We start from the raw sequence: 26,009 nt of genomic DNA on the forward strand, positions 1-26,009 counted from the left end.
AGAGACCGGAATACATCCAGCAAATAAACGAGGACGTAGGTTGCAAGTGCTACTCTGAGATGGCACTGGAGAGGAATTCGTGGCGAGCCGCATCGGTTTTCCTTTCAGACAAGATCTCGTATCCGAAGGCAACTCGGCCTCGGAAACGAAGATTAACTGACTGTTTGCTAAACCTTTTTCCCTCCATTCCTGTCCTGGTATTGAGCTATTCTCCTAAGCCTCACCACCTCACTTTCGTTTGTCATGAACACGCATTAACACATCCGCGTCCTCTTCTGGCTGTGTACGAGCAGACTGAAGCTATTTCATTGAAGAAAACATATTTCATTGAAGAAAACATATTTCATTTCATTATACACTGCCTCGTAGACAGGACTGCCCTGAAGCTGTAGACGTCGACACAGTGGAACGCCGGTTCAGGTTCCCTTTTTGTATATAACAACGGAACTCTGGTACACTGTTACGTGTGATATCAGCCGCTATGAAAGCAAGACCGTCTGACATTAGATCCAAGATAAGTTTCAGTCAATATCCCTCGTGTGATCTAGTCCCGGATTTTCTATTATTCTAATTTGAGTCGAAGTTTCTGTGTAGCGATACTAGTCACTTACATGCATAACTCAGAGAAGACATGAAAAGGAAGAAGTTTGCACCATATAGGTTGTCAAGGGCTCTAAAACACAACGAGAAACTCTTGTGCAGAACAAATTGTGTGTGTCAGAAGGAAATCTTTCAAGTTTGATTCCTAAATCTGGCGCTATCTGGGATCTTCAGTTTTCAGTTCTATCGCAAATCTGTTGAAAATGTAACAGGCGTTACAAGGCACGTATCTTGTATCATGGTGAAGGACGTATTATCCAGCTGTGGATAGCTTTTTCCCTGTTCACTGCACACAAAGTGAATACTGCAATTTCTTCTGAATGAATCCGTATTACTTACCGCAAATACCGCGAGATAGTACCTGTAGCGGGATGACAGAGTGAAAATTTCAAGACACTTGAACAAAAACCGACACGAAGTTCGATAACTGACTCTGCAGATTGTTCTGATCGCTTAAGAATATTTTTAATAATACACCGAATTAGCCAAAAACGTGATTGCAAAGAACATAATAAAATTAAAATAAACAAAATAAATGAGTTTGCACGCATTATTGTCGCTGACAGGTCAAATTAAACTTATAATAAAGAAAGCAGCACTTAGTTTCTGCACAAGACGCTGAACGCGATACTCTACAGGAAGAATTCCCATCTTCAGCCCTAGAGGTGTAAACAAATTCGGAATCACTGACTATTTCCCCATGCCGTGATAGTAAAATGTCGGTTACACACGAGCTATAGTCAGAAATTGTTAGTCTTTTTTTCAATTACCCTAAAATGTTTTCCCCTGTAAGTTACGTGCTATGATTCACCGGTGTCATCTTTGCTAAGTGATATATATTTGAATCCACATTCCGCAACCTTGAGTGTTCAACAGATTTGTATTTTCTCCTCGTGGGTTACTACAAAATAAATTTTTGTGTCCGTTTTAGTTTATAAATCCTGCAGTCTTGTTCCAAAAATTGTTGTCTCTGATGACGTCAGCAGTAATGAAAGTTTAGCATCAGAATTAAAAATAAGTTAATGGTAGTGAAAATTTTTAGCTTTCTGCTGTCGTTGTCAGAAAACTGTCTTTCGGAATAGAGTCACGTTACTGGGAGAGAGGAGAAGGCCATGTGAAAGACGAAATGGCCATTAGCTTCTGCGCTCAGTGTGCAAAACAATTAAATACATGAGTCGGGTAATTCGTGTTGATAGCCTATCTCGTCGTTGTCTGATAAGGGAACTGCGCGTGACCCATTTACGGGATTGGATACAATATTTCCTGACGAGCACAACGTGGTCCGTTATCTGGGCTGACGCAACCAGCTGCGGTATTTGGCCATTGGTATTCACATTCTGGATACGTGGAAGGCGGGGGGATATTGTGTTTCCTGTAATGACTTAATGTAATTGAGAGTGACACTCAAAAACACTTTATCTCGCATCGAATAGGCTAGTACAGATATGCGAACCCACTGGGCAGATATTCAACATGAAGTGACTCAGAGATATCTCATTGGCGGTCAGTAAATGACCGGTTCTTTTTTTTTTCTTTTTCTTTTTATTTTCTTTTTTTCTTTTTTGTAAAAAGGAGGATTGACGTTTCTACTTGAAAATGAAGAAATTTCTTGATGCCGCATTTGGGTGGGCGAACGCAATGGAGTCGATAAGGCAAACAAACAGCGCATCCAATAGAAAGAATGCAATAAGTGAAAAGGACTATACTAGAGATGTTTTACTACTGACATGAAAATATAAGCCAAGAACTGTTACCTTTATTTACCCTTTATTTAGTTTAACGTAACATCGACGTTATTGTTCGCGAAGTACTTGTAGTTAATTTTTGCATATCGTTAAACATACTGGAATTTGTCAGCACATTACAGTCGATATTTCGAGGGAGGTAACGACGTCAGTCGCAGTTGAGAACTGAAACAATTCAATGGGGGAAGTTGAAAATTTGTGTCAGACCAGGGTCCGACCCCAGATTACGCCTTAAGCGTTCGGCTATCCGAGCACGCTTACTGTCCGACATAAATTCTCAACTCACCGCACACTGCGACTTAGCGTCTCTGTAAAGCGTAAAGCTGAGTTCGTGTTCCGGCCTGGCACAGATTTTCAACATTCGACATCGAATTATTTGCGGCTTACGTCGGAGCTCCCTCTAAATGTTGATATTTACGGCCGTTGTGTCAAAAACAGTGGCGTCTTTTGTCAGTCATGGCCGACAGAACAGACACCACACCTATATAACAATACAGTAGCATTCAGGATGGGTGATGTTCGACTCCCCGTCCGATCATCTAGAAGTAGGCGAAAGCTGGAGTGGTTTTCCTATGTGAAGTCCTATTTCCTGCCCATACTTGCGCTCCGTCTCCAATGACCTCGCAGGCCTGTCTGGCCCAGTGGTTCTAGGCGCTTCGGTCCGGAACCGCGCTGCTGCTACGGTCGCTGGTTCAAATCGTGCCTCGGGCATGGACGTGTGTGAGGTCCTTAGGTTAGTTAGGTTTAAGTAGGGGACTCATGACCTAAGATGTTAAGTCTCATAGTGCTTAGAGCCATTTGAATTTCCAGCGACCTGAACTTCGTTGTCAACGTCGACGGGACTGTACCCCTGATCTTCCCTTCGCCCTCCCTTCATATTGTCCGTTTCACATCATAGTTGCTAAAGTTTTGAGGGGAGACAGTGTCATACACCAAGAAACAAAACTAATTTAAATATGAAAACTGCACCAGTCACTTACTTTTTCATGCTTAGCGCAATGTGTTTCGAGAATTCATTCACATTTTCAAGTGCATTTGGTTATATAACTATCTTTTGCGACGTTCACATTTGTGATTTTCTGCCTCTCTTCCATTGTAGTTGTGGTTTTGAGGTTATACTGCAATGGGAAATCCGGACAAAATGAATCTTGGAATATTTTTATACGCTTATGTTACAGAGATAGTATTTTTGTTTGTCTTCTTACAAATATTGTGCCTCCTCCATTACAAAGAATATCACGCACGGACAATCGTCATTTGTAAGGTGTCAGACAAATCCAACACCTTCCATGAAAACCCTGACATGATAGCAAATCCGGCAGTATGTCACATAGCTCCGAATAAATCCTGACATTAAATTAACCAAAGTAATACGATCAACGAGTGAGCAAATGGAATACCACAGACTAACACAAGAACGCCTAAATGCATGTCATACCTTCCCACCGTGAAACAGACGCAGTTCTGAGGGGAGAAACGAGAACAGAAAGCCGAGAGCAGAGTCGTGTAGGCAAGAAGCCCCTGCGATAAGGGACCGACACCCACAACGCCGGCCGACCGCCATGACCACCCCCCAGCCAATGTTAAAAGATAGAGCCCTCCAGAAGAACAGTATAGATCTTACGATAACACTAAAACGGCCACACCAACTGCAAGTTTTAGCGTGAGACTATACTCGTCTCTGTTACGTTACAAACATTAAAAACATTGCCCCACCACGAAAAGATAACGTTTCTCATTGGATAGACAGAATTTATGTAGGCAGAGCTTAAGGTTAACATTGAGACTCTGAATGGTCAGTTGAAAACACAGCCAAATACCTTTTTCTTAAACCCACTTCAGTAAATAGTAGTAAAGAGAAGTTAGAGAGTGGCTACCGAGAAGGCTAGGTGTGTGGAGCTGCGCCGCCCACCGCCCATGACGCTGCCTAACCACTGACAAGGTAATGAACGCACGCGATGCCGCATAAGAGCGTATAAGGCTTCACTCAGAACTGCAGAAGTCTCATCTGTTACATCCCCTTTCTACATAATACCAGTGACGATCGTTAATTAAACTTCGTGGTATTCACATTTGCTACTTGAAGTAAAAATCTGAAACGTGATGATTTTTCTGTTATATAATTATTGAGAAGCCACATCAGCCACTGTAATTTACGACAAGTTAAATAAGTAATTAAAGATAATTGAGGGTCACTTAGACCATTTTGATAGTTTTTTATGAAACTTAAACCTAGATTATAGATGTGATATGGCATAGGTACATGGGTAGATCACATAACTAATGAGGAGGTGTTGAATAGGAATGGGGAGAGAGAAGTTTGTGGCACAACTTGACTAGAAGAAGGGATCGGTTGGTAGGACATGTTCTGAGGCATCAAGGGATCACCAATTTAGTATTGGAGGGCAGCGTGGAGGGTAAAAATCGTAGAGGGAGACCAAGAGATGAATACACCAAGCAGATTCAGAAGGATGTAGGTTGCAGTAGGTACTGGGAGATGAAGAAGCTTGCACAGGATAGAGTAGCATGGAGAGCTGCATCAAACCAGTCTCAGGACTGAAGACCACAACAAACAAACAAATGGCATAGGTCATCCTTCGATCCATTATAGAACTTGGAAACCCATTCAGGGAATATTCGTTCAAATGTTTGTTGAACACAGTTGGTTTTTATCATCCTGTATTGAAATACACTCCTGGAAATTGAAATAAGAACACCGTGAATTCATTGTCCCAGGAAGGGGAAACTTTATTGACACATTCCTGGGGTCAGATACATCACATGATCACACTGACAGAACCACAGGCACATAGACACAGGCAACAGATCATGCACAATGTCGGCACTAGTACAGTGTATATCCACCTTTCGCAGCAATGCAGGCTGCTATTCTCCCATGGAGACGATCGTAGAGATGCTGGATGTAGTCCTGTGGAACGGCTTGCCATGCCATTTCCACCTGGCGCCTCAGTTGTACCAGCGTTCGTGCTGGACGTGCAGACCGCGTGAGACGACGCTTCATCCAGTCCCAAACATGCTCAATGGGGGACAGATCCGGAGATCTTGCTGGCCAGGGTAGTTGACTTACACCTTCTAGAGCACGTTGGGTGGCACGGGATACATGCGGACGTGCATTGTCCTGTTGGAACAGCAAGTTCCCTTGCCGGTCTAGGAATGGTAGAACGATGGGTTCGATGACGGTTTGGATGTACCGTGCACTATTCAGTGTCCCCTCGACGATCACCAGTGGTGTACGGCCAGTGTAGGAGATCGCTCCCCACACCATGATGCCGGGTGTTGGCCTTGTGTGCCTCGGTCGTATGCAGTCCTGATTGTGGCGCTCACCTGCACGGCGCCAAACACGCATACGACCATCATTGGCACCAAGGCAGAAGCGACTCTCATCGCTGAAGACGACACGTCTCCATTCGTCCCTCCATTCACGCCTGTCGCGACACCACTGGAGGCGGGCTGCACGATGTTGGGGCGTGAGCGGAAGACGGCCTAACGGTGTGCGGGACCGTAGCCCACCTTCATGGAGACGGTTGCGAATGGTCCTCGCCGATACCCCAGGAGCAACAGTGTCCCTAATTTGCTGGGAAGTGGCGGTGCGGTCCCCTACGGCACTGCGTAGGATCCTACGGTCTTGGCGTGCATCCGTGCGTCGCTGCGGTCCGGTCCCAGGTCGACGGGCACGTGCACCTTCCGCTGACCACTGGCGACAACATCGATGTACTGTGGAGACCACACGCCCCACGTGTTGAGCAATTCGGCGGTACGTCCACCCGGCCTCCCGCATGCCCACTATACGCCCTCGCTCAAAGTCCGTCAACTGCACATACGGTTCACGTCCACGCTGTCGCGGCATGCTACCAGTGTTAAAGACTGCGATGGAGCTCCGTATGCCACGGCAAACTGGCTGACACTGACGGCGGCGGTGCACAAATGCTGCGCAGCTAGCGCCATTCGACGGCCAACACCGCGGTTCCTGGTGTGTCTGCTGTGCCGTGCGTGTGATCATTGCTTGTACAGCCCTCTCGCAGTGTCCGGAGCAAGTATGGTGGGTCTGACACACCGGTGTCAATGTGTTCCTTTTTCCATTTCCAGGAGTGTATTTCCTTTTATCAATAGTGCAATTTATAAACAATGTTTTATGAGTAGAATGAAAATTCCAATGGTAAACTTAACTGCTTTTTCGACGTTATTTTACCAGCTAACTAAGAATAGGAAAGCCTTGAACCCCTTCCACTAAATTTAGTTAGTATTAAGATTCTTTTACAGGGAGTGCAGTGGAGCTGACGCTGAAATCATTAAGTATTTGATTATATCACCGCTAGTCTCACTGAACTCTTCTGAACTCTACATGTCATGTGTGGTCTGGCGTCTCTTTACCAGCAACAGGTCCCAGGTTCAAACTAGGCAGTTCCCTAAAAAACACGCTCAGAGCGTCGTTGCGGAAATAGTACGATGCTGTGGTTTCACAGAGAGTTTGCACACGCTCAGAGGTGTTATATTTACTGTCCCCGCTGCAAAAGTGGTTACCCAGGCTTTTTACAGGCGGTTATCTTAATGTAACTGGCAGTGTGATTACAGACCGATGTAACTAACTTTTATCTTTTGTAAAATTACGGAACATTATCAATGGTCACGCATTCTAACATTTTTGTAGCATGAAAGTCTCATTTGTAAAGACTAATGTGGACTCTGTAAACAGAGAACTGCGTAGCTCAGCTCTGTGATATACAGAGCGCCGTAAAATTTGGCGCACAGGTAGATGCTTGACTTCAGGTGTGGTTTGATTTTAGTGGCAGGCTACCAGACAATGAGGTCATCGGTCCCATCGGATTAGGGAAAGATGGGGAAGGAAGTCGGCCGTGCCCTTTCAAAGGGACCATTCCAGCATTTGTCTAAAGTGATCTAGGGAAAGCACGGAAAACCTAATCAGGACGGCCGGACGCGGGTTTGAATCGTCGTCCTCCCGAATGCGAGTCCAGTGTGCTAACCAGTGCGCCACCTCGCTCGGTTTCACGTCAAGAACGCACTTCGTACAGCTCCGCTCTGTCGTTTAGCGGACAAAGTACGAGATTGCCGAGTATTTGGAATGGATCTGTGACTGGTCTGCATTGCAAAGGATGTCATCCGATCCAAAACACATGGCTGTGCTGCCACTAACATGAGGAATATTATGAAGTGTACCACAGTGGCTTGTTTAAAATACACACACAGGTACGTCGAAATAAGCGCTCCAAGGAGGGAGCAGCGGACCGAAATGAAATTTATTAGACAAAATGACACAGATGAGAGGTTCACTTTATGCCAAAATGAAGACTTGTAAACAAATGCAGTGAGTAGAAGTAGAAAAAGTGCGACATCGATAACGGACTAGACCATCTTTTCCTGGAATACATGCCGCAACACGGTCTGGAATCGTGTTGATTAGATGTCTGACGTTGTCCTGAGGCAGGCTGGACCGCAAATCTTCAACAGCCATCTCCAAGTCATGTACAAAGTGACACGGTGATTCAGCAGGTCTCACTCATGCTTTATAGGGGATAAGTCCGAGGAGCAGGCAGTCGGAAAATGACGTAGGAAGTCTTGCGCAACTCGAGCTGTATATGGACGAGCATTATCTTGCTCGAAAAGTGCACTTGGTAGACAAAAAAAAAAAAAAAAGGTTCAAATGGCTCTGAGCACTATGGGACTTAACATCTGTGGTCATCAGTCCCCTAGAACTTAGAACTACTTAAACCTAACTAACCTAAGGACATCACACACATCCATGCCCGAGGCAGGATTCGAACCTGCGACCGTAGCGGTCACGCGATTCCAGACTGAAGCGCCTAGAAACTTGGTAGACAGTGCAGAAAAAGTTCCCATGAGGTTGAAAAATGTCATCAGCATAACGGTGTCCCGTTAAGTTTCCGTGTACCAAAATGAGAGAGGCCGGCTATCGTAACTACCCCCCCCCCCCCCCCAAGATCATTCTGACGGCTGTGCGGGCGTTGTGGAACTGAACTGTTCAGCAGGCTGCCTCCATACCCGTGTGCCGTTATCATCCGTCCCCAAAGGAATCTGGCTTCATCACTAAACACAGTGGTCGGCCACTCTATGACAGTCCACGTCGTTCTGGCTTGGCACATCTGTAAACAGAATCGCCGATATTTTGGTGTTGACGGCCACGTAAGGGTGCCAGGTTAGCAAATTCACATCATCAAGACGTCTGGAAATGGATTGTAGAACAACTGACATCCATACATTTGCTTGTATCGTAGAGCGAGTTGCTGTAGGATCCCTGAGCGCTTGCCGCACGATCCGTCGATCCTTTCGCCTCGTCGTCTTCCTGGTCGTTCCAGACTCGGTGCGTTGCAAGTGTGCATTGCTCCCAACATCTGACAGAAAGCACCGAAGGTCGATCTGGTGGGACGCACGGCGTGTCGACCAGCCTGTGGTTTTCGGCCGGTAATTAGGCCCCTCAAACTAGCTTCACTGTGAGAAATGTCGTCCAACACGCTGACCTGGCATTCTGCGCCTTCTGGCGTCCTCCTCTAGGAGGGATGTGATCGTCCACTATACGCCCTGTCCGACTGCAGTGCCACTGCAGGGTCTTTGGGTATGCACACTGCCACCAAACTTGGATCATTTGCATATCGGATCTCACTGTCCTTATTTGCGAAATTTCGCGTTTTTACATTGCTTCCCTCTGGCCGGGCCATTTTCAGTGTTCCCGAGCGCATGTGCTGTTTTTAGCACTTTGTACATTGCCCTGAAAAGGCGTAAGGACCAGACCCAGAGTAAACTCCTCTGGCGAATACATCACTATATTTAGAAAAGTTAGCCATCTGAAGAAGGGCATGACAGCCGGAAATCGATTATGGTATTATAATAGAGCTTTTTAAACTTATTTGTGGACTGTTGCGTACTTCGCCAATAATTTTTAACGACAACGAGTTTAAACAAGATCCAGGTTGCATAAAATAATGTGAGCATTAATTTTTAGCTGAGGTCAGTAGATGTTGGTACAATAAAACGCTTACGAGGAGTGATCAAAAAGTAACATGATTTTTTTTAAAAAAATTTTTTAAGAATGATTAGTTATTCATGGACATCAACTTCTTCCCCTTCAGAGCCATCCCTCCCTTAGACATAGCCCATTTGGGCGAGTACGTCTTCCAGTGGTAGAAACACTTTTGGAACTCACTTTCGTTGTGGTGTTCAGCTCTCTCAGCGATTCTGATCTCATCAATGGTGGGGAAACGACGTCCTTTCATGGTTCTCTGCAGCCTCGGGAATGGAAAGAAGTTTCAGGGGGCCATGTCTGGTGAATACGGTGTTTGAAGCAACATAACGGTTTTGTTTCATTTGTCAAAAAGTCACGAACAACCATTGAGTGTGAGTGGGATCATTTTAGCGATGCAATCTCCACGAGTGATTTTGACAAATTGTGGTTGTTTACTTCGGACTGCTTCACGCGGACGGCCTATAACGTCTAGGTAGTATTCCTTATTGACTACAGGACCATAATTCAGGAACTCATGATCCACTATCCCATTGCAGCCGAAGAAAACAGGAGAAGAACCTTCACATGTGATCGAACTTGTCGATTTTTTTTTCGGTCTTACCTCTTCAGGCCAACGGCCCTGCGCAGTGGGAACACCGGTTCCCGTCAGATCACGGAAGTTAAGCGCTGTCAGGCTGGGCTAGTGCTTGGATGGGTGACCACCCGGTCTGCCGAGCGCTGTTGGCAAGCAGGGTGCACTCCGCCCTTGTGAGGCAAACTGAGGAGCTACTTGATTGAGAAGTAGCGGCTCCGGTCTCCAAAACTGACATACGGCCGGGAGACCTGTGTGCTGACCACATGCCCCTCCATATCCGCATCCAGTGACGCCTGTGGGCTGAGGATGACACGGCGGCCAGTCGGTACCTTTGGGCCTTCATGGCTTGTGCGGGAGGAGAGAGAGTATTACCTCTTCAGGCTGTTTCCACTGGGACGATTGGGCCTCGGTATCCAAGTCATACCCGTGTATGCCTACTCATTTTCGTCACTTTTTTAGTATTTCCGATCGCTGTCGACTTCATTCAGCAATACCTGGGCGATGTCTGCGCGACGTCGTTTTTGCTCGAAATTCAACAATTTCGGAACAAACCTTGCTGCTGCACGTTTCATGCCCAAAACATCCGAAAAATTTGTATGGCCTGAGCCGAAGGATATGGCAGCATCACCAGCAACCTTGCTGAGGTGGCGATTTTCCAGAACCGTTTTCTGTATTTCTTCCACATTGTCGTCAGTAATTGATGTGCTTGGGCGTACAGGACGATCCTGATCTTCAGCGTCTTTTCGAGTCTCTTTGAAACGTTTATACCACTCGTGATCTCTTGTCTTAACCGGAGTAGATTCGCCAAAAGCCACAGTCAACATTTTGAATCTGGTGCTGCGCCGTATTTCATTTTACAGCAAAATATAACGCAAATTCTTTGCTCCATCCTTTTCGAAAGTAATAATTCGCAGATCACTCGAAAACACGCATATTTTTGACTACCGACAATCAACTAAATACTTAAAATAGCTGAAAATGCAAACATACATCAGGAACACGTATACCAACAAGACCAACAAGTGAAAATAAAAAATAAAAATCGGATGTATAAAGCGCACTCAACTAAAAAATTACCGTTTGTTTTCACACCTTGCATATTAGCATAACTAAGAAAAGCAAAACGAATCGTAAGTTGGGAAAAGGAAGGGGGGAGGAGGGGGTAAGGAAAAAACAACAGGTCACTACTGTCATCATTAAAAGAGGTCGAAGAACGAATAGTATAACGTGCTGGAAGCCGCTGGAATTATGAAACAAGTACGAGGCGTGTTTTTTAAGTAAGTACCGTTTTGAAATTAAATAAAGACGTGCTAAGATATATCAATAATTTTATTTTTGCATGAAAGCCTGTACCTTCATCTACGCACTGATGCCATTACAGTCTGATTCTTCCTTGCTTACGTTGTGTACTGAGTGTTTAAAGATGCCTCCGATAATCGTGAGTCCCGCCGACTGTGAAATACGGTCTGTTATAAGATTTTTTAGTGCTAAAGGCCTAAAAGCGATCGATATTCATCGTGAAATCTGTGCAGTTTATGGAGAAAACATTATGAGTGATGGAATGGTAAGAGATTGGGTGAGAGCATTTAAAGATGGCCACACAAATGTGCATGGTGAACAACGGAGAGGGCGTCCTTCGGTCGTTAACGAAATTCTGGTGCAGGAAGTGGACAGTAAGGTGAGATAAAAGAGACGCTTTACGATTTCCTTCTTGAGGGGTGACTTTCCTAATGTTTCTCGCAGTGTTTTGTATGGTATGTGCACAAAACCAAACGTTTAGACAGTGCATTGACTTTTCTTGAGCGATACCACAACGACGGTGATGATGAAGCCAAATTGTTATGGGCGATGAAACGTGGGTGGCCTACGTCACACCAGAATCAAAGCAACAGTCCATGGAAGTTGAGCAAGGACATCGTTTTGCTGCAAGACAATGCCCGCCCGCATGTAGAGAATCAGACCAAAGATCTCATCACATCTTTTCGATGGGAAACTCTAGATCAGGACTTCCCAACCTTTTCAGCTGACGGACCCCTTCTACAGTCGAAAATCCATGGCGGACCCCTAGTCAGTCAAGAGCACAGTAACTTTAAATTTCAGAGCGAAACCCATGGGAACTGAAAGCTTCTTAATGCAAGTGCCATGTTTCCAATGACCCTCCCAGCCCCCACCCCGAAGTATCAATAGTCTTTGGAGCTTCTTGTGATTGTTCTTCCTTTGGTCGTCCTCCCTCCTCATTCATTTCAACTGGAAACGGCGATGGAGAATCAGAACCCTATTTCAATGATCTTGACTTCAGCCACGGATCCATGTTAGAAGTAATAAACTGGTCAAAAATCGACTTATGAAATAGGCAGTGCACTGACAAAGCAAGTTTAACATTTAACGATGCCTGGGGCCGCATACGTGCCAGCGAGCGCTGTGATTGGTCGACAAACCTGGCCCCGCGCATGCGTAAAAGGTTTCACCGCATCTAGCGCCGTGAGCCGGCGCACAAACGACCCCCGTATTGTTGCGAAACAGTCGATCAGAGAAGCCGCATTCTCCGGCACTAAACTATGCATGCGTTCTCACTTAGGAACCGCAAAGGCTGCTTGGGAATACGACCTGAAGTAAAAGTACACGTTTTTCACACGAAAAAAATAGTGATGAATTTGATTTTCACATTTTTATTCAATAATTTTACTCATTATTTTACACGATTTGGTGAAAAGTGGCTGCGGACCCCCTAGAAAGAGCCGGCGGACCCCTAAGGGGTCCGCGGACCACACGTTGGGAAGCCCTGCTCTAGACCATCCTCCGTACAGCCCCGATCTTGCTCGCAGTGACTACCATCTGTTCCTGCACTTGAAGAAACACCTGGGCGGTCAGCGTCTTCAAGACGATAGCGAAGTCAAGACAGTGGTGATGCTGTGGTTAACAGGTCAGGCGGCAGACTTCTATGAGGAGGGTATTCAAAAACTGGTACAACGTTAAGACAAGTGCCTCAATATTGACGGAAATTATGTAGAAAAGTAGATTAAGGTACGGGCTTTCGTGTAAAAATAAAAATATTGAGATATCTTAGCACGTCTTTTTTTTTAAATTTCAGAACAGTACTTACTTAAAAAACACTCCTCGTATTAGATATTAATATCCTGCTCAGTACTCTATTACGCTGCTGATTTATTTATTTATTTTTAGGGGTGTTTAATGACAGTCAGTGCATCGAAACTGGTAACCTAATGTTAGGTAGCACGAGGAGCTGTGCAGTACTCGCTGAGTCGAACGAAATCAGCTGTGTCAGACAATAGCTGTAAGTCCGCTGCGTGCGTCGGCGCTTTCCTTGTGGTGTGACTGTTATCTGAAACTTGGCTGATAACAGGACACGGAGTCACGTTTCGCCTGCAGACAAATGAAACGTCATTCGGGTCCTACCTGAAGCTGAGTCATGTCCTAGCGTAGCTCTCCCTGCTCTCTCTCTCTCTCTCTCTCTCTCTCTCTCTCTACAGATACGGGGCCTATCAGCGGGAGAGTGGGGGGAGGAGGGTCGAAACCGTTGCCAGCTGGAAATGGTTGGCTCGTCGAATCACATTGGCAGACAAGAACTTGACACAAAGAACGAAATCTAGTCAGTCACGGCCCCTTGGCAACGTACATTGGATCTTACTTAACACGAGCCACATCATAAATAAGCCTGTTGTTGCTTTGTGCATGTCGAAATGAGTTGCGAGGCTATTTGAGTATGTGAAAATAAATGTGCGGTAAATAATATAGAATCACACTAACACCAAAGCACAAGGTGTAGACGCAACAGTTGCTGATATCTGAAATACTCTGAAAGCTGTCGATAAGATAACAGAGATCTTCCACGAGATTTGAGAAACAGAAACACTGCGAAATGGTCGGGCAAGAGTCGTAAACAGCCTTTTCGCAAAAACGGTGACAAATCTGTTTGTTACTGCCGCGCCACCTCCCTCTACTTGAAAACGTGCGAGATTCTCCCGAGAGGCATTCAGACCTCGACAGAGGTATGGCTCAGAATTTGGGAAAATATCAAGAACGAGTTAGGAAAGAATGGTCTCGAGCCGAGCAGGTTAAAAAGTGTTCTTTCACATTTGAGGTTCAGGGACAAGAAGTTCGTTGTGACTTCATTAATTTCATGAAGGATTCACGACTCTGTCGAAATATACTTTTCCAGACTCTAAAGGAAACAGGAGTAAAAAACAAGACAAGAGCGATTGTTTAAAAGGCCTTGAGTGACACCATCTCCACCGAGCGAGGTGGCGCTCTTGTTACCACATGGGATTCGTATTCGGGAGGACGACGGCTCAAATCCACGTCCGGCCATCTATATTTAGACTTTCCGTGATTTCCCTAAATCGCTCCACGCAAATGCCGGCATCTGTAAGTCCATCTTTGTACAAAATTTGAGGAACTTAGACTGTTCAGTATAAAATTAAATACACCTTCAGCCGTCTGTTCTATCAATGTAATTTATTTATGCGAGCAGTTTCGGCGTTTCAGCACGCAATTTTCTGTGCAAGTATGACAACAATGATGACAGTGTAAACTTCATAATAAACGGGGAAATGTAAAATTTACTAGAACAGTCGTATTTGGTGCTATTATATAGCAGACATTTAACAAAACCATACTGTACAGGGTGTGACATCAAAGTCAATTACAAATTAAGAAATACAGCGAGAGAACAGTTGCACACTGTTTGAATAAAATCTAGGGAACAAAATCAATATCTTCTGAATTACCGTGTATCAGGGATTCGTGTCATATACAGGTAGTGTCTTTGATTTTCCGATTCAGTTGAATATTTTTTAATGCGCTCTGTATAAATTCCAGAACAGTTTCTTAGACTTACTTCATAGTTTACGGTTCACTGTATGACCTAGCCACACTCCTACCAAACAGCAGCCTGCCGCTTCTTGATAATTCTGCTTATGACCTCGTCCACATGATATTCGTTACAGTGTTTACATTATCGTCACAGTTTATTTAATTAAAACATTACATAGGTGGCACGTTATGAATCTGTGATATATATATTATGACGCAACATTAAATTCTTGTTTTTATTAGTTGTATGAGTATATGGTACACAGTGGCACACGTAGTTAACGTAGGGATGACCTATAAATGGTTTTACAGTGTCCTATTACATGACATCATATAAATAAATATTTTACCTTAAAACTGTACTCATGAATATATAACTACGATTCTTTTGTTTCAGTTGATTCAGAGGCATTGACATTAGCATTACACACTAGTTGTTTGTCAATATGTGACGCCATAGTTATCTGTGAATGACACATAATTTTCACCTCTGATTAACACATTCACTTTAGTATTATATTTTCTTCCCTAGTTTATATTCGTAATGCGTGCAGCTATTTTCTCATCTTATTCCTTAATTTATCATTGACCTTGATGTCACACCATTTTCAATTTGGCTTTTGTTACATATACTTATTACCACTGTAAATAACTGATTTCTTAAATTTTACACCGCCCCTCGTATTATGTAGGCAACGGCCTTGCCACAGTGGATACACCGGTTCCTGTCAGATCACTGAAGTTAAGCACTGCGGGCGTGGCCGGCAATTGGGTGGGTGACCATTGGAGCCGTCATGCGCTGTTGCCATTTTCCGGGGTGCACTCGGCCTCGTGGTGTCAATTGAGGACCTACTCGACCGAGTAGTAGCGACTCCCGCCAAAGAAAATCATCATAACGACCGGGAGAGCGGGGTACTGTCCACATTGCTCTCCTATCCGCATCCTAACTGAGGATGACACGGCGGTGGGATGGTCCCGATGGGCCACTTCTGGCCTGAAGACGGAGTGCTTTGCCATGTATTATATACTAGGGCTGTTCGGAAAATAAGGTCGGATCGCTCGCGAAGTGAAAACCACAATGAAAATCAAAAATTATTTATTTGCAGCAGTTAGCCACACCTTGCAACTACCTGTCTAAATAGTCTCTGCTCCGACTTAGACATTTGTCGTGGCGTTGTACAAGCTTTCCAGTACGCTGGTTTGCTTTAATAGTTTGTGCCAAAATGTTGTCTTCGTAGCCAGTGGTTCATGTGAGCGGCGATGAACGTCGGATGGAGATAAAGGACTGTGTTGTGGATGATCAAACACTTCCCATCGAAAACGATGCAGGAGCGTCTTCATTGCCCCTGCAGAATGCGGCTGAAAATTGTCTTGAAGAAAGAAACGCATGACATTTATGTAGGCTGCATATCTTCAGGCGAAATCTCTCACCAGATCCAGCTGGGAGACACTTTCGTTTCAGGCATTTCTACGTGATCACTTTGCGCTCTGAACTGAAAAGAACGACGTGAAGCGATCGACGGGCACACTAAACACACTGCCCAACACATCTGTGCTAAGTTCCATCGGATTATCACAGTGGTTTCCATTCCGCAACTAATCGGGCCTTACTGTCCGAATACGCCTCGTAGTTCTACACTGTCATTATAGTTATTGTCTTAACACAGGCGCCTGAAGGTGGCGTAGTGAAGCGCCGAAATTGGTCGCTTAAATAAATTACATTCAAAATGTAGACAGCTATCATAATCCTAGCTTGCGCTCCAAATTCAATGATCTCGGCGTTGATGGGGACGTTAAACTTCATTCTTCCTTCCTACTTCCAACTGAAATTCAGAAGAAGTATTTAAATTATCTTCCACACCGGAATGGGTGTTTAGCAAGGAGAAGGACTCTCACTTTTGTAGCTGTGAGCTGGAGAAAGTCATCAACGAGCGGGGTAAAAGAACTAGGTAATGATGGTGTCAAAAATGAGTAACAGGGCATATGACCTTACGATCTTTTCTGATTACCTGACCACAGCGTCGAAACAAAGCAGTGAACTCAATAGCCAAGCTGCAATCGGATCTTCTTTCTGAAAATGGAATTTACAAATTGCAGCTTACATCAGGTCAACGCCCGGAGACCTAGATGTTGCTCAGACCAAAATCAAGTGCCAAAAATGTCGCTCAGAAGGACCCCTCTACTTCGACGATCAACACGATGCAAGTGCCATGTTAATTGACTTGAGGCGTTTGCAACAAATTAACGGCGACGTTTAACGCCACGACCAGACACTGTTGTGGAGTCATTCGGTAAGAATGCCTCATGCTAAAAAGGGAATGTCTGAACGAGCAGTTACAAACCAAGAAAAGATTGATTTTTAAGAAAGATGTTAGGCCCTTAAAAGCGTTTAGAAGTCGGCATAATAAGGAACTGAGCTTTCGTGTGGAAAAGGTGATAGCTACCACAGCAAAAAAGAGGATTTCTTTTTATGTAAACATAACAAAACTGAATGCCAATAGACTAACCAAGAGGATTTTTACCATTTTCCGGACAAAAAAATCAAGGCGACCTGGTTCACTGAGGGTTAGCGGGATCTTCAAGGTGTGGGGTTCGCAAATAAAGAGATCCAGGCAAACGCCCTATTCAAGAAGAGACTTGGAGCTCACCAGCATTTTCAAGAAAAGCAACAATCAAAACTGGCAAGACATGGGTTCAATAAAGAAAGAAGGCTCGCAGAAAATGAATGGGAGAGTACTGGCTGCAGGTTAAAAGTCGAAAGACATTCTCAAAATAACGTAGTCCACAACTCATTGAAAGAAATGAGAAAGAAGAGCTGAAACCTGTACCACTTTATTAATATTCTAGTTAACCAGCTACGACGAAAAATATATATGGCGTCTGATTTGTCAACATTAGTCTCATTTCACTTGAATGACCTGTCCGCTCCCGGTAGCTGAATGGTCAGCGTGACGGATTGTCAATCCTCTGGGCCCGGGTTCGATTCCCGACTGGGTCGGGGAATTTTCTCCGCCCAGGGACTGGGTGTTGTGCTGTCCTCATCATCATCCTATCATCCTGATCGACTGCAGGTCGCCGAAGTGGCGTCAAATTGAAAGACCAGCACCCGGCGAACGGCCTGCCCGATGGGGGGCCTTAGCCATACGATTAAATTAAGTAAACTCGAATGACCTCTGATTTATTTGCGTTTACAACGGACACGTGACGAGCAAGAGCCTTAAATTGTTCCTTGTGTTAACAAGTAAACAGACGTTCTTTAAGGATTACAAACAACTTCTGCACATACATCTATCGCCTTAGGTTGATTGGCAGAGGGCACATCGAGTGCCACTATCATGTGCCACTTTCCTATTCTATTCGCCAATGATGCCTGGTAAGAAGGAATAAAGGTAAGCTTCAGTAGCTGCTGTTGTGGTCTTCTGTCGGAAAACTGATTTGATGCAGCTCTCCACGCTAGTCAATCCTGTGCAAGTCGTTTCATCTCTGAATAACTGCGCCGAGAAAACCACCAGCGTGCAACTTGAACAAGAAGAGGTACAAGCTATCAACAATCTTAACGACGACAAGGGAAATGCGACCGTAATGAAGACAGAAGATTATGAGTAGAAGATCCGGGACGTACTGTATTAGATCCGACTACGTACCCAGAAATAAGCGGAGACGCGATGCAGCATTTCACACGGAATACGAATCGGTTAATCAAGGCGTCTTCTCTGTCGGCAGACGTACAGAGGAATCTGTGCAACACAGAAGTCCTAGCACGTCGGCGGTATGGTGTACCAGAGATACATAAGAATAACGTCCCGCTAAGACCGATCGTTAGCGCTCATGGCTCACCGACGTATAACCTGGCAGAACATTTGGCCTCTCTGCTCCAGCCTCACGAGGGGAAGGGACACATACATAAAGGACTCATTGAGAAGCTGAAGAAAGTAAAACTTGCACCAAACAACATCCTGGTCAGCTTTAATGTTGTTCCTTTGTTTACGAAAGTACCACTCAGTGCCTCTGGATAACATCGGTTCCATTTTCCCGTAAGACATCACTAAGCTCTTTCTTGCATGTCTCACCACGATCTATTTCACGTGGAATGGCAACTTCTACGAACAGATGGAAGGCGCACCATGGGTAGTCCTCTTAGTCCAGTAGTGGCCAACTTCTTCATGGATCATTTCGAAGCACAGGCACTGGACTTGTTACCCTGTAAACCTAAGGTGTGGTGCAGATACGTCGATGATACCTTCGTTGCGTGGAGCCACGGAGAGGAACAGTTTGATGATTTCCTAAGACACCTGAACAGCCTCCATGCCAACATAAAATTTACTATGGAAGTAGAAAACTATCATTTCTAGATGTGCTGGTCACGAGGGATGGTGAAAACTTAGGACACAGCGTGTGTCTAAAACTGACACACACGAACCGATACCTGCGCAAACTGACAAATCGCCACCCGAGTCAAAGAAGAGGCACAATTAACACGCTCGTAACGCTGCCAAGGCGAATATGTGAGTCGCAGCATCTCAGACATGAAATGCATCACCTGGAAATGTTGGGAGGGGCAATGGGTACTCCACAAATTATATTACAATTAAAACAGAGTCAGACATTCGGCGAAGTGGTACATCAGAAAAAGAAATGTCGGGTATATTCCCAGAGTGACGGACAGAATCGGCCGCAAACACGGCGTAAAGACTATTTACAAACCGACAAAGAAGATCAAAGAGTGTCTCAGATCGACAAAGGAGGAAAGAGACCCACTCTCAATGTCGGGAATATACCGCGTACCATGCACATACGGAAAAGTTTATGTTGGACGACTAGACAATCAATCGACACCAGGATTACTGAAGATAAGCGACATTGCAGGTTGGGCCAGGTGGAGAAATCGGCCGAGGCAGAGAAGGCGCTGTGTGAGATCGACTACATATAAAATTCGGCGATACATAAGTTCTGCCTGTAGAGAAGAGCTATCACACCTGCTTGTTCTGAGAGCCGGCCGTTGTGGCCGAGCGGTTCTAGGCGCTTCAGTCTGCAACCGCACTGCTGCTACGGTCGCAGGTTCGAATCCTGCCTCGGGCATGGATGTGTGTGATGGATGTCCTTAGGTTAGTTAGGTTTAAGTAGTTCTAAGTCCAGGGGACTGATGACCTCAGATGTTAAGTCCCATAGTGCTTTGAGCTATTTGAACCATTTGTTCGGAGAAGCTGTAGGAATACACAAACACGAGAATAGCTGCAACCAGAAAGAAGAAAGCCTCAAGGTAAACGGATCCTGGCTTCCTGTGCTGCAGCGAACGACCGTTCCAGGTAGCAAGAGGAGAACCGCACAGGAAATGACCGCGGAGAAGCCTTTGGACGTTGGCGCGCCAGGTACATATTGTTTTCGGCCGCAAGCTCGGCTCCATTTCACCACCACCAATGGAGGGTGAAGCTCTGATAATGCCAGCCACTCGTGCTGGCGAAACGTGAGAAAATCAGCAGACGAACCCGAGACAGAAACCAACAGGCAGTTTGTCAACAAGTAGCCACTAAACCGTTAAGCCGGCATGACGTTAAACGCCTTCCTCAAGTTAAAGGAACACTGCATCAACCTGAGCGTCGTTGTCTTCGGCGCTATGGATCTCATGGAGGAACAGAGCGAACTGAGTTTGACAGAATCTCTATTTGCGAATTCCTTGTTGATTTTTACAGAGGAGATTTTCGTTCTCGAATAACGTCATAGTTCTTGAGCATTAAACTTGCTCCATAATTCTACGGCGGATTGGTGTCAGTGATATAAGTGTACAAATGTGTGCATCTGTCCTACGGTCTTGCATGAAAGTGAGAATGACATGGGCTTCCTTCTAGTCGCTGAGAACCCCTCGTTGCTCCAACGATCTACAATAAACTATTACTAGAAGGAGAGCAATTTCTTTCGCATAATCTCTGTAGAATCTTATAGGTACGTCACCTGGTCCTCATGCCTTTCCACTACTAAGCGATTGTATTTGCTTTTGTATTCCGCAATCGGTTATCCCAATACCTGGCATTTCGACGCTGGTACGATGATTGAGAGTAGGGTCCGTGTTACAATTTGGAAATACCGAGTTCAGTACTTCGGCCTTCTCTGTGTTATCTTCCGTTTCGATGCCAGTATGACCACTGAGTTGAATAGAGGATTTGGAACTGGTTACTGATTTTACGTAAGACTGAGAGCTGTTATGGTTTTTACGTAGATCGGTTGACAAAATTTTACTTCAAAGTCATTGAACGCTTCTGTCGTTGCTTTCCTTGCGCTCGTTTTCGTTTCGTTCAGCTTTTGTTTGTCAGCTAAGATCTGACTTCTTCATTTGAACCTTCTTACTGTATTCAAATCTTGGTCTCCCACTACAATTCTTATTTCCGACACTTCCATTCTTTACCAAACGGACGATTCCTTGGCGCTTTAGGATGTGTCGTATCAACCGATCCTTCTTTTACTCAGGTTTTAGCATCAATTTCTCCTCTTCTCAGTTCGTTCCAGTACTTCCTCAGTAGTTATTCGATCTATACATGTAATCTTTTTGCGTTATTCTGCAACATCATACCTGTTTACTGGACACCTTTCGCTTCTGTACAAGACTTTTCTCCAGACAAATACCTTCCCAAAACCTTAGAACTTAATTTTATATTAACTTGAAAGTCTCTCTTTTCCGGAAACGTTTTGCTTGCTATTGTCAGTTTGTGTTTTACATCTTCTTCACTTCGGCCGTCGTTGTTTCTCAAATAGCAAAAGTACCGTACTACTTTTAGTGTCCGTTTACTAACTGAAAATAATTCGTGTCAGTATTGGGATGTCTTGAGTTATTAAACTCATAGTTCTGTAATATACACACCTGTCGTATACTGCCTTTTCTGGAACTGATATAAACTTGTATTTCTCTGCCTTTTAGTCATGGCCAACGTCTAGAAACTATGTACATCACACAGAGGCTACGGATGGGATAAATTATGTAATATTTTGCTAATGTTTGTAATACATCACTTCAGTGTAAAGAATATGCCTACCCTAGAATTTTTTTTACAAAAACTATTGTAACACAACACCATGAGAAGTCAAAACAACATGAACCAGGACAGCATTGACAATTGATTTTTAATTACGAAATTGAGAACATACAGTGTCAAAATACGTGACAATAGTTTCCACGATGACTGTTTTTCTATTCAGTGAACATTGTGTTTTAAATCTGACGCTTGCACATACATGTGCTCGCTTTCATAACTACAATGTTTCGCTGCTAAATCGGATTTAGTACGACATTTTGGCACCTACAGAGAGTCACGAGTAAAGCTGAAATTGGCCAGTCACGTGTAATAAAATAAAAACCAATACTTGTAGATAACTGCCGAGGAGGAAATATTACAATGTGGCACCCTACATGAAGAAAATGATGAACGAAATAATAGAAAATATTTGACGAGATTCTGATTAAATTTTCAGTAAATGATACCTTTCGAGATCCATAACTGATCAGTATATAAATGAATTTCCTTAGAATTCTTCCAACGAAGGGGTCGAAACTGAAGCGGAATAGGCTGCAGGAGCTTAGACCTGAGAATTGACTGCTTAGCATATGGTCTTATGACTTCCTCGATTACCTAACCACAGCACCAAGCCATTCAGTAAATTTAAAACCCTAGAGGCCTCCGGATGTTCTTTGAGAAAACGGGCCCGCATCTCGTGGTCGTGCGGTAGCGTTCTCGCTTCCCACGCCCGGGTTCCCGGGTTCGCTTCCCGGCGGGGTCAGGGATTTTCTCTGCCTCGTGATGGCTGGGTGTTGTGTGATGTTCTTAGGTTAGTTAGGTTTAAGTAGTTCTGAGTTCTAGGGGACTGATGACCATAGATGTTAAGTCCCATAGTGCTCAGAGCCATTTTTTTGAGAAAACGGAATTTATGACTAATCTCAAGGGTATGTCCACTGAGAATGTTGGTCAGGGAAAAATCAGGTGATTAGGAAAGTTCAAGTACTTTCCCCCACAAGTGCATTTGTGTGTCATTCCACTAAAATTTGGATTTTACATTTCACTCAAGAGAAACGAAGTTTCTTTGACAGTACTTCCTGTTCGCTCCGTACGCAAATGCAACATGTATCTATAGACTAGGGACAGATCGAAGTACTCTCCGCCGTATATTGGCAGGCGTATTCATTCGTGTTTCGAGCATACGTTGGGACACTGAGAGCTGACATATGGTTTACGTGTCGAGAACGTAGTGGGCGCCTGCGCTTATCGATTTACTCATACTTCTGCAAGTGGATAAGGGGCCTTCTCATCGGGGCCGTGACCCTGCGTCAGCGCTGGGCTGTTGGACGAGTACTCGGCATGACTCACAGCGGCGTGTTTCCACTTCTGGAGCGTCGAGGCGCCTCGCGGCTCGTGTGTGCCACTCTGTGTCGTAAAAGACTGGCCCGGGTTCGTGCTAACTGCGCTTCATATTTTGCGTCTATATAGGAATGATGGCGGAGGTGAAAGAACCTGCCCAAAGAAGTTTTTCATGACCTACGTTTTTACGAGCGAACGTCGGCTTCGTGAAACATGAAATGATAGAACCGCCCTTGTGAAATTAACACTTTGGCTACCGTGGATACCAAACTGACACACAAGGTAAAGCCAGGCAGGCCTTGTCCATTAACTTGGTACACACATTCCTGGCCATATGTATAAATCGCATAAACAGCTACAATGATTTTAAATGGGTGTATGCAGTTGTTCTGGCTTCCTGGAGAGGCTGTGCGCGTTTGGTTCCGAATTTCGTTGATGGATAGTGTGATAGTTCGCCCTGTAGTCAGCTGTTTCCTTGCGGTTACGACTTCAGGTTACACTCGCGATAACTCGCTCGACAGCATTGCTAGAGCTTATTTGTGTTTGAAGTCGGTTTTCCTTGAAGATTTAAGCTTCTTTACTTGTGAGTTGGACGAGGAAAGCGAGTTCAATGAGAGTGAGGGCCGGTCTGTTTGGCGACATATCCGACGGCAATGATCCTGAATTCTCTCCTGAGAGTTCTCATCGTGATTCCGACGATTCCGATGCAGCCGGACCGAGAAAAAAAGGCCGACGAATACGCATTACATGTATTGAGCGAAAATAATAGTGGTATGTAATACACAAACCATATGAGTTAAGCCATTACTTGTAACTTTTTATGGCATCATCTAACTATGTACTTCTTGTATTCTTAGCATTAAGAATGGCTAGCTTCTAGCTGAAATCTAGATCCACCAATAAAATTTAAAAAGGACGACTGATCGCTGCAATATACAGGGTGATTCAAAAAGAATACCACAACTTTAAAAATGTGTATTTAATGAAAGAAACATAATATAACCTTCTGTTATACATCATTACAAAGAGTATTTAAAAAGATTTTTTCACTCAAAAACAAGTTCAGAGATGTTCAATATGGCCCCCTCCAGACACACGAGCAATATCAACCCGATACTCCAACTCGTTCCACACTCTCTGTAGCATATCAGGCGTAACAGTTAGGATAGCTGCTGTTATTTCTCGTTTCAAATCATCAATGGTGGCTGGGAGAGGTGGCCGAAACACCATATCCTTAACATACCCCCATAAGAAAAAATCGCAGGGGGTAAGATCAGGGCTTCTTGGAGGCCAGTGATGAAGTGCTCTGTCACGGGCTGCCTGTCTTGAACAAATTTCAGACGATAAGGTTTCATAACTAACCTTATTCGTAGGACTCTCCATACAGTTGATTGTGGAATTTGCAGCTCTCTGCTAGCTCTGCGAGTCGATTTTCCTGGGCTACATACAAATGCTTGCTGGATGCGTGCTACATTTTCATCACTCATTCTCGGCCGTCCAGAACTTTTCCCTTTGCACAAACACCCATTCTCTGTAAACTGTTTATACCAACGTTTAATACACCACCTATCAGGAGGTTTAACACCATACTTGGTTCGAAATGCACGCTGAACAACTGTCGTCGATTCACGTCTGCCGTACTCAATAACACAAAAAGCTTTCTGTTGAGCGGTCGCCATCTTAGCATCAACTGATGCTGACGCCTAGTCAACAGCGCCTCAAGCGAACAAATGTACAACTAAATGAAACTTTATAGCTCCCTTAATTCGCCGGCAGATAGTGCTTAGCTCTGCCTTTTGTCGTTGCAGAGTTTTAAATTCCTAAAGTTGTAGTATTCTTTTTGAATCACCCTGTATTATTTACAAAAGAACAGCTGTACCAGAATCAGCAACTGTGCCTCAAAGAGCTCTTTACAGGCGGAAAACAAACTCGGATTATGGAAGGATGGGGAAGGAAAGCGGCCGTGCCCTTTCGAAGGAACCATCCTAGCATTTGCCTCCAGCGATTTAGGGAAATCACGGAAAACTTAAGTCAGGATGGCCGAATGCGGGTTTGAATCTTCGTCCTCCCGAATGCGAGTCCAGTGTGCTAACCACTTTCCTCTAAGAGACGCCTCCGAAGTTACTTGGCACGATATAACAGGAAATATGAATGATTTTACCACAACCTGTAACGAGGGAATTGCTGATCTTGTCAAGACGAAAACAACTGGTACATGCGATGAACTGTATTTTTACTGATTATTTTTTTATGACCAAGTTGGGAAATGATCGCACCGAGAAGACTCGTTATGCCGAGCAAGGAATTGTTCACAGTATTGTTAACGAAAAATATACGGAACACAGGAGACTACAACAATGTGTAGACACAAGTACACGAAAAATTCCTGCTTTTTTTTGGATTGGTTCCGTGGACTGGTTTGGATCGAAAACATACACTCCAGAAGTATGGGCAAAGAATATACTGTACGAAAATGAAGTAAGTAAAACTTTGCCTAGCAACTGATCTGAGGCCCTTTTGAGTATGCTACGTTTCTCGGATAATTCTGGTACAAAGAACAGCAAACTGTACAAAATTTGACCATTAGTTGATCTACTAAACGATCAATTTCACGATGTGTATTGTTCTGTGCACTAAAACAGTTCCAGAAATGGTAGCAAACTCCTCAAGAAATGGAGCAACCACAAAACCATCCACAAGTTTGGAACATAACTGCGCAACATCCTTCAACAGAGCAAGGAGGACATCAAAAGCAGACTAGCTCTGGCAAAAAGGGCCTTTCTGGCCAAGAGGAGTCTACTGGTATCAAATATAGGCGTTAATTTGAGGAAGAAACTTCTGAGAATGTAAGTTTGCAACCCACCATCATATGGTAGTGAAACATGGACATGAGAAAA

The sequence above is a fragment of the Schistocerca americana genome, chromosome 8, assembly GCF_021461395.2.
Source record: "Schistocerca americana isolate TAMUIC-IGC-003095 chromosome 8, iqSchAmer2.1, whole genome shotgun sequence".
NCBI classification, from domain to species: domain Eukaryota; kingdom Metazoa; phylum Arthropoda; class Insecta; order Orthoptera; family Acrididae; genus Schistocerca; species Schistocerca americana.